Here is a 14,564-nt window from a genome sequence, read left to right on the forward strand (position 1 = left end):
CTGAGGACAACTACTTTCTGAAGCGAGCTTGGTCTTCCTGGTGCCCGAGAAGAAGGTCAATAAAGGGCTGAATCTCGCGGGTGCTGGGGCAGCTCCCGCCTCCGGACCCCTAGGAGTTTAAGGCCTGAGTGAGACAGTAGGTTTCGACTAGTTTCCCTCATCTTGGCAGGAGGGCACTAGACCACAGTCCATGGGTCCGTCTAGAAACGGCGTTACTGGTGGGGGTGGGATGGGAATCTGGAGCAGAAACAGCTGAAAGAATTTGCTAGAAAGTGTTTTCCTCTGGGGTTGGGGCTGCACCTGGCGCGTCCAAACACGTGCGTGGCCTTGAGGAAGAGAATGTGTTTTGAAAAGGTTTTGTTTCCTGCTCACGTTCCGAGGGTGCCTGGCCGCTCGCTCCCACACCCGCGTGGGAAGGCGGGTGGCGGCTGTGGGATGCTTGTGCGTTTTCCGCGTTTCTGGTGAAAACCGAGCAGGGTGACGGCACGCGGCGTCCGAATGGGGGCTGGGGCGTTGGGGCCACCCTCCCTCCCGGCCGCGGGGCCCGGGGCCCGGAGCTCCGGGCTGGGCCGGGCGGCCAGCGGGGGGCGCCTGCGGCCTCTCCGCCGCCCCCGCCCGCACAGCCCGATCCCGCCCGCGGCGGCGCGCCCACTCGGGCGGCGGCGGCGGCGGCGGCGGCGGCGGCGGCGGCGGTGACGGCCGGCTCAGGAGCGGGGCGGCGGCGGCGGCGGCGGCGGCGGCGTCGGCGTCGGCGACGACGGCGGGCGGCAGGTGAGCGCGGTCCGGACGGCCCTGACGGGGAAAGGCCGGCGGGCGGGCCGGACCGAGGGGGCGCGCGCCGCGACTCGGGGCCTGGGGACGCGCCCGCCGGCCAGGTCCTTGGACCCCCGCGTGGCAGGGCGTTCGGCGTGGGGGGGCGTCTGCGGCTTCTTCGTTGCTTCGCCCGCCAGGCAGCACCCGAGCGGCGGGGTGGGCGTGGGCGGCTGCAGCCGGGTCCCTCGCTCGGCCTGCCTTCCCGGGCCTCGGGAGCCGGGGAGAGGCGCGGGGGTCGGCCGACTGCCACCTTTCTCCCGCCCCGCGGAACCCTTCCCGCCCCGTTTCCCGGCCTTGCGCTTTCTCTGGCCCAAGCTTGGGGTGGGTCTTCTCAGATGCCCCCTCGCTCAGGCATTGCGGGGAGACGTTTCCCACATAGGACCTCAGCGCAGGAACTGGGGCCCAACCCCACTTTCCGGATGACAAGACTGAGACCTCACTGAGGGACGTGGCTCTGCGTCCCCCCTGGGTCTGGCACGCTCCGACCACTCTGTTGGAACGCCCATTGGCTTATGATGGTAAAAAGAGGGGCTGGTTTTTCAGGTTTCTCAGGCTCAGGCAAGGCAGGGGCCCCAGGAGGGTCAATATGGTCTGTTTAAAGTAAAAAATAACTCAAAGGGAGAAGGCTCAGGTAAGGGCAAGACTACGGCCTGGGGTTGGAAGCAGTCCAGTCACAGCCACAGTGAGCAGGACGCCTCACCAGTTAAGGGGGACGGTGTGTAGATGGGAGAGCTGGTGAGGCATTTGCTCTGGCTTGCGTCCCCACTGGGACACTCCCGAAACCTACCCTTTTACGCGAACGGCATGGTAACCATCCCTGGTTGGGGGTGAGATGATGGAGCCTTTCTCAGTGTGGGCTGGAGTTGTTCTCTCTCCTGGTGTATATCTCGGGTCCCCTTCCTCAAAGCCGAAGAATTCGTGTTCTTTCTGAGTCCCAGAGCCAGAGCTGGAAAATGAGAGTTTGGGCCCTTTCACTAGAAGTGGAGCCTTTAAGGTGAGGACCACTGGTGCCCTTGGTGGTTAGGCTGTACCTGGAATGGCCAGATCTGGACTGGCCTTAGGTTCAGGGCCCTCATTGCTTGCTGAAGCCTCCTCAGACCTGGTCCAGGATGATGGTCAACAGAAGCATGAATGAATGAATGAACGAAACGAATGACCAGCAGGACTGCAATGGTCTCAAGGGCGTGAGGCTGAGGGCACTTGGCAGGCTGGGGCTTTGGGCTCAGAGATGAGGGTCTCTGGCATTCAATCAATCACCACTCTCACACGTGGGCAGGTGCCCTCCTAGGAGAGGTGAGCGTGTCCCGCTGTGGACCTGGAGCTATAGGGGCAGATCCCCAGTGTAGTGAGGAAGCCCCACAGGGGTGGCCAGCTGGGTCTGGGGCATGGAGTTGGGTCCACAGGGTGACCTTTGGAGCTGCCTCCCCCAGTGCTGAATGTTCGGGATCCTCAGAGGCTGGGTCTTCTTCCTCAGCCCTTGATGCCCTTGGGCTTTTGAGAGCCGTTGCTTGCTCTTGGGCCTTTTATGGAGGAAGGCTGAAAGAGGTGGGGGAGTTCCAATTTCTGAGGCCAGATGGCTTACAAAGCCATGGCATGTCCCTTGTACCGTTTGATCCTGTTAGGAACAGAATGACGAGCACCATTTATGGGTGGGAAAGCTGAAGTCCTTGAAGGTCTTGTAGCAAGTTAGGCCTGGAGTGGGGACTAGGGCCTGGCCTTCTGGTCTTCCCCTCCTGTTTTGGCCTGGTTCTGGTGGAGTCTGACTAAGTACCCATTGGGAGCCTGATCCCATCCCAGCAGGCAGTCTTAAGTGAGCCCATTAAATCCCCCGCAAGGGTAGAGCACATTGCCTGCCCACCTACCTGCCCACCTCTCTTCCTCCTGTTCCTACTGCTTACCAGGAGATGCTCTGGACTTTGCTGCTGACCTCACCTCTTGGATCCCCTTCCTCTGCAGCTGGGCTCAAAGGGACTGCTAATGGGGGGATAACGGCTTATATTGCCTCTGTGGCTAACTCCAGCAAGGGAGCTTCGACTGGCCTGCCCTCGTAGGAGGCAGAAAAGCGAGTTAGGCGTGGTCCCTGCCCCCTGCCAATAGGGGCGACAGAGTGGTTGCACCTTGACCCCAAACACCTCTGTAGAGAGAGGCTCACAGAGTAGGCAGGCTGGTCTGTGCACTAGAAGGATGGACAGAGGGGTCTTCATTGTGATATCTTTGGGAGAGTTTGTCGATAGGTCATTTTCTTATTTCTTCATGCCTTCTGTATTTTCAAAATTGTCTACAATGAAGAAGAAAAGCAAAACTATTCCGTTTTTTGTTTGTTCTGGAAAATTTTCAAGAGCTGTTCTGCTTCTGAAACTTGGAATTGGGTTTGCAGGTGAGGTCGTAACTTCCGAATTTAATAGGGCATCCAAAGGGAAGGTCCCAGGATGAGATATTTCAGCACAAATTAGTCTACAGAATGGCCTGGAGCTCAGGCAGAAGTTGCAAACTTCTTGTTGACAGTGTTGCCTCTCCCACTGCGAGTCTGCTGGTATTTGTGGCTCACGACCAGCTGTTGGAGAGCTATCTGATGGGGCCTAGCTGGTGGGTGGGCAAGAGCTAGAGGTGATGGAGGCAAGGTTGGTGGCAGCTTCCAGGCCCTGAGCCATACCCATCTGGGAACCAAAGAGAGTGGTTTTTTACGCTGATGCTGCCCGGCCTAGGTTGGAATTGGGGGTAGGGACTTTGGCCAGAGAAGAGTGGACAAGTCCACATCCACGTGGGTCCTCCCTGAGGAAGCTGAGTTTGTGGGATCAGCCCACAGCCTCCTGGTCCTCTTTGCACGCAACACAGGCTGCGTGATGCCCTGGAGTCCTGAGTCCTTGCTGCGAGAGCTCCGCTCCCACCTCCAGCCCTTCCTCTTGCTATTCCTTCTTCCTATAAACCCTCCTCTCCAGTGCAACTCTGTCATGTGTCTTAGGATGTGCTCAGCCCCCTCTTGGACAACTGACCTCAGGGGTCCCCTTCAGTCTGGTGCTCTGTGGGTCAGGAACATGGCCTGAGGGCCCTTTTGACTTCAGGCTCTGTCCCTGGGGTATTTGCCTTGCTCTGATTTTGGCACATGGGCATTTGTACCTGGACTGTCACTTTAAGAGGGGGGAAAAAGCAAGGTAGGAGCTGTGGGCCCCTCCAGCTCTCCACCGCCCAGCTTGTATAGAGGGAGCTAAACGGGGCCCCACAGGGTGGGGTGGTGGGCCTTGGGCCAGGGCCATTGCCAAGTATGGGGAGCTGGCAGCAGGAGGTCCAGCCAGTGTGTGCACAGGAGGCCACCCCTTCAGTTAATGACCACCTGCTGAGTGAGGTGGCTGTGATCAGCCATCCACCTGTTTGCAGAGGGAACCACTGTTTTCAGTTATTAACAACAAAGGCTACTATTTGCAAGCTTTTATGCCTGGAGGACAAGAACACAGGCTCTGGAGGGAACCTCTTGGGCTTGAGTCCAAGCTCAACATTTCCTAGCTGTGTGACTTTGGGCAGGGGCTTCAACCTCTCTGAGCTTCAGTTTCTTATCTATAAAATGGAGACAGAATAAGACTGCTTATCTCAAAAGCCAGGAACAGTTCCAGATTAAAAGAGACCAAAGTGACGTGACAACCAAATGCAGTTATGTGAACCTGGGCTGAAAAGAATTACATAAAGGACATTATTAGGACAGCTGATGAAACTGGATATGGACTATAGATTAAAGTAGTGTGTCAATATTAAATGACCTGATAACTATATTGGTCCTTGTTCTTAAGAAACGTGCACTGAAGTATTTAGGGGTAGAGGCTCACGGTATAAGCAAACCGCTCTCAAATATTAAAGAGAAACGTATGTATAGACAGATAATAAAGAAAGTGAGACAAAATGGTACAAATAGGCAAATATGAATTAAAGTATAGGAGAGTTCTTTGTAGTTTTCATCTAACTTTTCTGAAAGTTTGAAAGTGTTTCCAAATGCACAGTTCAAAAAAATGCCTAACAGTATGAATGAAATGACATTAACTGATGTTACGTAGAGCAGTGCCTTGCACTCCCTGAGCATTAGCTGTTATTGTTAGTGTTGCTTTTTGTTCTCATTAATATGGACAAAGTATACATCTTTGTCTTTGTCTTACTTCATTGTCACAATACCCTGTGTTATTTTTCCACTTTACAGATGACAGTTGAAGCCCAAAGAGGTTAAGTGTTTTGCTCAGGGCCACACAGCAGTGAGTCCAGAGCACTGATAGGAGAACTGCTTGAAATTTATTTTGGATTCATTGCCAGCATCTGCAACCATGAGATTTTATGTAAAAAAAAACCCAGTTTCTTTTTTTTCAGTTATATATATGTAATGTATATATATTGTTATATATATGTAATTATATATATATGATTTTTAAAAATACATATTTTTCAGATTATTTTCATTATAGATGATTATAAAGTATTGAATATAGTTCCCTGTGCTATGCAGTAGATCCTCGTTGTTTATTTTATGTGCAGTAGTGTGTATCTGTTAGTTGCATACCCCTAGTTTATCTACCCCCCCACCCCACCCTTTCCTCTTTGGTAACCCTGAGTTTGTTTTCTATGTCTGTGAGTCTGTTTCTGTAAAAACCCAGATTTCTGATTTCCTTTGATAACTCAGAAGGCTTGCAACACTGGCCACATTCCTTTGTGGCAGCTACTGGCTGAAGCTCGGTGGCAGCCTCTCTTTACACGGAGCTTGGGCCTCCAGTTTACCCTAGTCCCCAGCCAGCCAGCCGGCCAGCCGGCATCACTGGTTGATGTCCCGTCTGATCTCCGGGGGCTCTGAGTTTGCGCCTCTGGGAGAGTGCCATTGTACACCTGATCCCAGGGCGCCAGGCCAAGGCTTGGGTGCTTCCCTTCCCTCCTGATGCCCCACCTTGGGTTCTCCCCTCCGCCCACCTGCTCCTCCAGCCAGAGGGGGCAGCATCGCACGTCCTTTGTTCAACCTGCACTTGAGCGCCTACCAGCTGTATGGAGAGGGGCTGGGGGGCTGCAGCCGCTTTGATGAGGAGGTGCTGGAAGTTTTGTGCCTCCAGCCTGGTGTGTCCTACGACGTTCCTCGTCTTCCCTCGGTCCTGCCCGTGGCCCTAAGCAGTGCGCCTGGCTCTTCAGAAAGGGTACAAGGTGGTTTGCTGATACCCCACGAGGAGGGTGTAGGAGGAGCTCACAGAAGGGCCCCCAGGCTGCAGTCTTCATCTTGGTTTGGTATATGTAGATGGGTGGTTATTTCTTTTCTCTGAGTTTCTGGTTCTTTCTCTGTAAATCGGGGCTATACCGCCTTCCTGAAGGGTGGTCAGAGGGCTGGAGGGGCTAGCCTGTCAGCCTCGAGCAGCTGGAGATCTGGGGATGTGGTCGTGGGGATTGTTTCATTCCACGTTTGGCCTCTGATGCCCCTGGTTCTCCACCACGCTGGGTGTAGAGTCACCAGGTGCCCAAGAGGCAGAGGAATGAGCAAAGGCTGGAAATGAGGGCACCAGTCCATGGGCAGTGGGGGAGGGGAGGCTAGGCAGGTGGTGTTTATGTGGCCTTGTGGGTGTGCCTTACTGTACCCATCTCACAGAGGAGGGAACAGCCTCTGTGAGGAGGTGGGAAGAGCTCACTTGGTGGATTTGGTGTCTGACAGATGGGGAAGCTGAGGCTCAGAGAGGCCGTGTGGCCTTGAGAAGTCCCACAGCCAGGCAGTTTCTGCCTCCTGGGCCAAGACTGAGCAGCATTCCTGGGGAGGAGGAGAAGGTCAGCTCATTTTTTATTTTCAAATGGCTTGAATTTTGTGTTAATTACCCAAATAATTCACACTTATTACTAAAAAAGCATAAAACCTAAGCAGTAAAGTGGGGATGGGCTTCCCTGGTGGCGCAGTGCTTGGGAGTCCGCCTGCCGATGCAGGGGACACGGGTTCGTGCCCCGGTCCGGGAAGATCCCACATGCCGCGGAGCGGCTAGGCCCGTGAGCCATGACCTCTGAGCCTGCGCGTCTGGAGCCTGCGCTCCGCAACGGGAGAGGCCACAACAGTGAGAGGCTCGCGTACTGCAAAAAAAAAAAAAAAGTGGGGAGAAAAGCCAGAATCTGTACCCATTAATGTAACCTATTAGTGTATTGGTGTATGTCTTTCCAGACGATTTCTTGTTTTGGGGTTGTTTTTTTTTTCAACATGTGACAAGAAAAAAAAAAAAGCATTACAACATTTCTTACTGTGTCTGTCCTGCTTGCCCCCAGGCTTTGGGAGTGGGGTTGCTGGAGTTCTCAGACACATATCAGGCTCTCTCCAACGTTTGGTATACTAGGAACCCTGGTTGATTTTCTCTGTACCCTATTGCTGGACATTTAGGGTTTTTTCCAGTATTTTTGCAGTTAGCTCACTGCGCTAAGTAGCCCGTAAGTTAAGTCTTTGTACACACTGGGGATTATTTTCTGTAGGGTTTGTGGCACTGCAGACTGGATGCAGGTTTGTGGTTGGGCCGTGTCTGCAGGCGTGGAGGTCCTGGGCGCCCCACTCCCCCGGTAAACTGCTTTGCGGTCAGAGGATGCGACGGAGAGGGGCTCCCACCGGAGGGCTTTGCCAGAAGAGGGGTTAAGATGCCGCCGTCCAGGCTGGTACTGGAAGCCTTTAAGCTCCTGTGCGGGAGTTGGGTGGAGGTGGAGGCAAAGGAGAGGTGGCCGCTGCTCCAGGCTAGTACATGACGGTGGAGCCTGCAGCCCTGCAGCCTCCGGTGCTTCCGCAGAGGGGCCTGGGGGTGTCTCTGCCCTGCTCAGGGTTCAGGCTGAGAGTGCATCCACCCCTCCCAGTCGGGAGCAGGGCTGAGGCTGATTCTGTGTTACTGGCTCTGAGACTCCCTCGGGGCAGGGTGGGGGGCATTCCTCATCTGTAGGAAGGGGCTGAACATGTCGCCTTCACCAAGTGAGACTCAAATGAGACAACAGATGCCAGAGCTCTTACAGTGACAGTGTTTCAACATTCCATTATGGAAAAATTAAACACCCACAAAGGAAGACAGAATAGCATGTCCACCCCCACATACTCATCCCCTAGATGCCACGGTTTCCAGCTCTTGGCTAACCTGGAGTCATCTCTCCTCCCACACACTTCCCTCCTTCAGACCTCATATCACTTCATCTGTAAAAATTGTAGTACAGGCATACGTCGTTTTATTGTGCTTTGCAGGTATCGTGTTTCTTTTTTATTATAAATTGGAGGCTTGTGGCCACCTTGCTTTGTCAGATGATCTTTAGCATTTTTTAGCAATAAAGTCTTTTAAAATTAAGATATGTACATTGTTTAGACATAATGGTATTGCACACTTAATAGACTACAGTACAGTGTCAACATAACATTTATATGCATTAGGAAACCGAAAAAATTCGTGTGACTCACTTTATTGCAATATTTGCTTTATTGCAGTGATCTGGAACCGAACCTGCAATACCGAGGAACTATTCCTAAAGAAGAAGGAGTAGAAAAACAAAACAGAACAAAAAAACCCCAGAGTATTATTACCACACCTAAAACTTCACAATATTCTTTAAGATCATAGCTATCCATGCAGTGTATTGTGTTCAAATTTCCAATTGTTTCGTACATGTCAAAAAATATATATATATTATTTTAGTTTTTTAAAATCAGCGTCCAAATGAGGTTTGTGTAATGAGATTGGTTGATATATTTCTCAAGTCTTCTTTCATCTGTATGATTGATATTCATTCACTCTCTCTCGTGCCATGTTTTTTTTTTGCTCCCTGTAATGCTTAATGTGTTTTTATCCACCGAACCTCCTATAGATTTTGGTAGTTGTATCTGGAGCCTTGATCTAATTTAGTTTTGACTTTTTTTCCACACAAGAGCACACTGGAAATGGGGTTGCAAACTTCTACTGGGGGGCTCACATTGTCTGGTTCAATCTCTTTTTGTGATCTTCAGTGGCTTTAAGGTAGTAGTTTTTTAAAAAATTTATTTTCTTTATTTTTTTGTCTGCGTCGGATTTTTAGTTGCGACACGCAGGATGTTTCCGTTGCGGCACGGGCTCTTCATTGTGGCATGCGGGCTTCTCTCTAGTTGTGGCATGCGGGCTTCTCTCTAGTTGTGGCGTGCTGGCTTAGTTGCCCCCCGGCATGTGGAATCTTAGTTCCCTGACCAGGGATCGAACCTGTGTCCCCTGCACTGGAAGGTGGATTCTTTACCACTGGATCACCAGGGAAGTCCCTAAGGTAGTAATATTTTAAATTATCATAAAAACTTTCCATTTTCACTTGGTTACAGGTGGTGCTGAGTTTGGCATTGGGTGGAGACCTTCCAGTCTCAGGCCATTGTTTTTCCTTATTCCTGCTTTTTCTTCATAGTAGTTGCTTTTCCCTGTTATCTTTTAATTACATGGGAGGTATATTTTCATTAGAGAAAATTGGAAAACAGGCATAAACAAGAAAATATGCAATTAAAACTGTGTTAAATTTTATCACCTAGCAATCACTCCTAAGTTTTGGAGTATATTTTTCCGGATTTTCCTCTGTGTTAAAAAATATACGTAAATCTGTGATATTGTTGAATGAAAGGTCTGTTTTCACCTCGTGGCACCTCCATAACCTCCTTCCCAGGATCTGTAGGGAGGGTCATGGTCTTCCTCCCTGTCCATCAGTAGTTCACACCAGACGGGGTGTGGGGAAGGACAGGCGGCCGCTGGTGTAGCCCAGCTGCCAAGTTTTTCAAAGGAAATAAGGACTTTTGGTTGGCAGGGCAGTTGCTTTCACATCTGTTCTTTTAGGATTCTCTGCAGTTACTCAACACACTGTGACCTGGGCTGCCCCTTTCCTTCTCCAAAGCCCTGTCCCCGAGGCCTGGCAGAGGCTGGGGCCATGGGGGTCATGGGAGCCAGCCCCCTGCCCTCTGGAAGGCTGTGCCACCAGCATGATGCGGGGTGGTTCATTCTTCCTTGTCTGGCATTCTAACTGAGACAAGCAGCAGCTGTTTAGATTTCTGCATAGGAGGGGCGGTGGCTAAGTATGGGAGCTGAGTTTGGTTGCAAAGGTGCTGTTTACTTATTAACACATGTGTTTTTTTGGAGTGGCTTTGTATCTCACCCCTTAGGACCACCACTGATTAGGAGTGAAGGCCTTTGTTCCATCCTGTAACTTGTAACTGGTTGCATGACCTCAGTCGGCCCCTTCTCTGGACTGAAGGAGTGAGCCAGAGCATCTCCATATGTTCCCAGCCTGGGGAAGGAAGGGATCCTAGCACATCCCTGAGTTTGCAGTCGACTGGGAAGAGATGATGGCAGAGGGGCCAGAGGTGAGTCACTGCATTGGAATGCACCCCACCTCCCCCCAGTGTGAAAAAATCATTCTGGGAGGAGGGTGAGTGACGGGACCACAAGGCTGTGCCTGCCTCGGTGAGGCTGTCTCCTCGGGGATCTGCTGGCCCAGAGCGTGGAAGAACTGGGGGCCTGGAGGAGTGGGGCCAGCAGACCTGACACCACTACTGAGCCAGACTGCTCTGTCCTCCCAGGCAGGGGGAGTGCTGCTGTCTGCACAGAGTGGGTTCTGTGTTTCTGCCTTATGTTCTTGTTAGGAGATTCTGGGTGCAGATCAGTTTGGCAGAGATGTCGTGAAGGCCTCCTAAGTGCCTGGTACTGGGGATGGGTGGGTCTGCTGGAAGAGCGGAGGTGCCCCCCTGTCTCTCCTGATCAGGTCGGCATGCTACAGTGAGAGCGCATCAGTCCAGTCTTGACGGGGACTGGAGGATCTGCTTCCGAGGTGACTCAGTCACATGGATGGCAGGTTGGTGCTGGCTGTGGGCAGGAGGCCTCAGTTCCTCACCACAGGGCCACTTGAGTGTCTCACGACACGTTGGCTAGCTTCCCCCCAGAGGGAGTAATCCAAGAGGCAGCAAGGTGGAAGCCAAAGTATTCTTCATGACTTCAGAAGTCAAACATGTGATTTCTGCAGTATTTTGTTGGTCGCCCAGGTAATATGGGAGGACACCATACAAGGGCGTGAACACCAGGAGGCGAGGGTCATTGGAGGCTGACTACCACTGTGGCCTAGATGAGCCCAGCAGCTTGCAGCTCATATCCTCCCAGCCTAGTGAAATGAGAGCATCTCCTTTTTCCAGTTAGTTCCAACAAAAGTCCCAGAATTCAACATTTGAGTCACATGCCCGTTCCTCAGTGAACACTGATCAGGAGCCCACCCCTGAAGGGCTGGTTCTCCACAGGAATAGGGAGCTGTTACTAGAAGTGAAAATGGATGCTACAGAAGGAAGGTAACAGTGTATATCCTCTAAGGAGAGGCCTGTGGCACTGTGGCCCGGAGGGGGCGACGATGGGGCACTGCTTCCTGAAAGAGGCGGCGTCTGTACTTGTCTTGGCAGGATGAGTAGCATTTTGACCATTCCTGGTGGCAGAAAGGCTTGAGCCAAGGTATAGCAGGGTGAGGCAGCTGGATCATGGGGTAAAAGGAGATCAGGATGGAAAGACGAATTGGGCCAGGTGTGGAGGCCCGAGAGGAGGAGCCAGGACTTGACTCAGGAGGTACCGTGAAGCCATGGACGTTCTTTGAACAGGACAGGTGTACAGTAGAGCCAGGATCTAGGGTTTATTACTTTTTTTGTTGTTGCGGTATGCAGGCCTCTCACTGCTGCGGCCTCTCCCGTTGCGGAGCGCAGGCTCAGCGGCCATGGCTCACGGGCCCAGCCGCTCAGCGGCATGTGGATCTTCCCAGACCGGGGCACGAACCCGTGTCCTCTGCATCGGCAGGCGGACTCTCAACCACTGCGCCACCAGGGAAGCCCAGGATCTAGGCTTTAAAACTGAGAGAGCACCCTCTGCCCAGCCTCCCTTGTCTTCAGCTGTAACTGAGCACTTACTGTGTGCCTTATACACATTTCTCACTAACCCTCACAGCCTCCCAAGGAGCTGGATGATGTTGTCCTGACTTTACAGATGGGCTCCTTGAGCGGCCGAGGTCACTTGATGGGGACTCTGATTGCAGAGCTGTCAGCCTCTTCATCCCACATTCATGGGACAAGGGACTGGTTGGGGGTGAATCGCCAGACCTGACTGCTCAGACCCCTCTCCGGGGTGTGGTGACTGTAGTATTGATGGTTTCCGTGCCCACACTCCCTCTCATAAATCTGCCTGGAGTTTGAAACACGCTGGGGTGCTGCGGGGTTTCTTCCCAAGGGGAAAGGGATTGACATCTGGGTTTGTCAAATGGGGCCAAACTATGTGCTCAGAGCTCAGTGTTATTTGTCTCTTGGTCGACGGCCAACCGTGTCTGCCTTGTTTTTGCCGCAGTTTTATTCTTTCTTGCCCACTATTTCAGTCAGGGATTGGCTGGGCCATCTCCCGGGCCTGGGACACCCTCTCTTGGGTCCCCTTCTTCAGGGAGGCCCTGAACCTCCCCCAGGTGGGTGAGGTCTTTCTCCCCTGAGCTCCGGACCACATATCTTGCCTTCACGGACGCTTCTCCCAGATCTTTGTGCCATGTCATTGGTGGTGGGCACGCTGTGTCCAAGACACGCTTGTGTCCCCAGCACCAGAGAGGAGTCCTGCCCATGGGGAGGAGGGCGGGTGCTGCTGAGTGGAACAGGAGAGGGTGGGGCTGTGCTTTGCGCCTGGCACCTTGAGCGAACAGAAACCAGTCTTCCCTGCCTGATGCTGAGAAAGCCCGCAGTTGCCCCTCCTTTGGGAAAGTTTCGCTGGCAGGTTTGGGAGCACCGAGTGCCAGGGCTTGGAGATCTCGGGCGAGGGCACCTGCCAAGCAGGGCGTAGTGGGATCTGGATCAGCCTGTCTCCAGGGAAGCCCTTCTTTGCTCCTGGGGAGGGTCATGATATGAGTGGTTGAGAGAGCCTAGGCCATAGAGTCAGACAGACCTGAGTTTGAATTCTGGCTCTGCCTTTTTTTTTTTATTTTAAGCTGTGTGTGCTTGGGCAAGTGGGTAGCCTGAGTCTCAGTTTTCTCTTCTATAGAATGGGCACAATAGCGGGACCTCCTCATGAGGCTGTGCATGGTGCCCAGCACACAGTCAGTGTTTAAATAGTGATCCTGGGTGCGTTAGCCTGTGTGCACAGGTCCTGCCTGCTGGGACCTCGCAGTTGGTATGAGGGGTGAGGTGTCAAGTGCCGGGGGGCTGGGCCTCGGGGTGCAGCAGGTCAGCAGAGAAGAGTCTGCTTCCTCTGAGGAAAGAGCTGGAAGGGAGACCTGGGGAGGGCAGGACGTGTCAGCTGGGAAAATTGGACACCGTTCCCTACTTTGTTACTGAACAGTAGGGTTTACTGTCAGGATAAAAGGTAGAAGATGATCCCAGGTCCCCATGTCTCATGCTCAGAGGGCTCCCTGAGGACCAGGAGGTGCTTTCCCCCTCTGTTTTGGGAGGTCTGTGCGCCCTGCTTCCCAGTCCCTCCTAGTCTCCTGCCTCACCGCTGAGCATCCCATGATCCCAGTGGGGAAGCTGAGGCTCAGAGCCTTGTGTGAGTGGCGGAGCCAGGGTGCGGCTCCCTGCCAGGCCGCCCTTGCTTCTAATCGCTCATTAGGGAGGCGTTTACTCCCTGCCTTCATCAGCTGTCGCTGGGCTTCTCATGCAGGCTTTTGGTCCTTGTTTTGTTTTTTACTTCTTGAAAATGGTTCCAGCTTAAAGCTTCCAAGTTCCATGAAGTCACTGGAGTCAGGAGCCTGGCCTGACAGCTCTCCCCCTCCTGTTGAGGGCTCTCTGTGGCTGGGAGAGCCCCACTACACACCCCGAGAGGCCCTGAGCTGAGGGTTGAACGTGAGGCTCTCTGCTGCCCCCACCGCCAGAGCAGGAAGCTGTGGGTCCCAGATGTGACTCACTCTCATTAGGTAGCTGGTGGAACGAGCCTTCACACGCGTGAGCCTGGACACTGGCCTAGGAGGGGCAGGCGGCGGCCGCTTCCACGCTGGCTCTGACCCTGGCCCAGCTGCCGAGGGGCCCTGGAGGAGAGCCAGGTAATGTGGGGAGGGGAGCTGGGGCACCATGTGTCCTAGTGGCCTGGGCCTGAGGGGAGCGCTGGGCAGCGCCCCTCCCCACCAGGCGGGCCTAGCCTGGGAGTGGATGGACAGGGTCTGGACTGGAGGTAGGGGAGGCTTTGGAGGCTGCTGGGCAGACGGCAAGGTGGGGGGGCTTCTGGACGAGAAAGAGATGCCTTGTCACCGGCTTTTCCCGGCCTGACCGGAAGGTGCTGTTATGACTGTGGTGGTGTTTATTTGGCTTGGTCCACCTAGACTGCCGTGACTGTCTCTCAGGTGCCCGAGTTTCTTTACAGGGTTGTAATTTTACATTTACAAGTACACTACTCTTCTCAATGAAAGTAAAAGTTAACTGGGGAAGTGCAACTGAATTTATGTTGTTAGATTGAAAAAGAATAAGCAAAAACCAGACCCTGAAAGTGACGCATGCCCATGAGGCAAAGAACCAAGATGCCTCAAGAAAATGGAACAGTCTCTCTTTCCCTCCAAGTCCTCCTAGCCCGAGGTCCTGGGACCACCAGTGTGGACCATGGGGAGTGGGTCTTTCTGCCCACTCATCCAGACACACGTGCACAGACACAGGGCGAATCAGGCGTCTCCTGTCCGTGTCATCACATGGGGTTCAGGACAGCTGGCCCTGGGGGCTTCCTTCCTGGCCAGCCCGGAGGGGAGCGGGAGGGGAGGGGGTTGGGAAAGCAGAGGCCTGGGCTGGGCCTCTGGGAGACAGAACCCCGGTCCGC

The 14,564-nt window shown here is 53.4% G+C and overlaps 1 long non-coding RNA gene across 1 annotated transcript; it reads left to right on the forward strand.

Moving 5' to 3' along the window:
* The first annotated feature begins 717 nt into the window (after positions 1 to 717).
* Positions 718 to 8,469, forward strand: LOC116743474. Its single transcript, XR_004346786.1, has 3 exons — positions 718 to 771; positions 6,476 to 6,585; positions 8,252 to 8,469. It is a non-coding gene; the product is annotated as an uncharacterized LOC116743474 (long non-coding RNA).
* The last annotated feature ends 6,095 nt before the right edge of the window (positions 8,470 to 14,564 follow it).

The sequence above is a fragment of the Phocoena sinus genome, chromosome 19, assembly GCF_008692025.1.
Source record: "Phocoena sinus isolate mPhoSin1 chromosome 19, mPhoSin1.pri, whole genome shotgun sequence".
NCBI classification, from domain to species: domain Eukaryota; kingdom Metazoa; phylum Chordata; class Mammalia; order Artiodactyla; family Phocoenidae; genus Phocoena; species Phocoena sinus.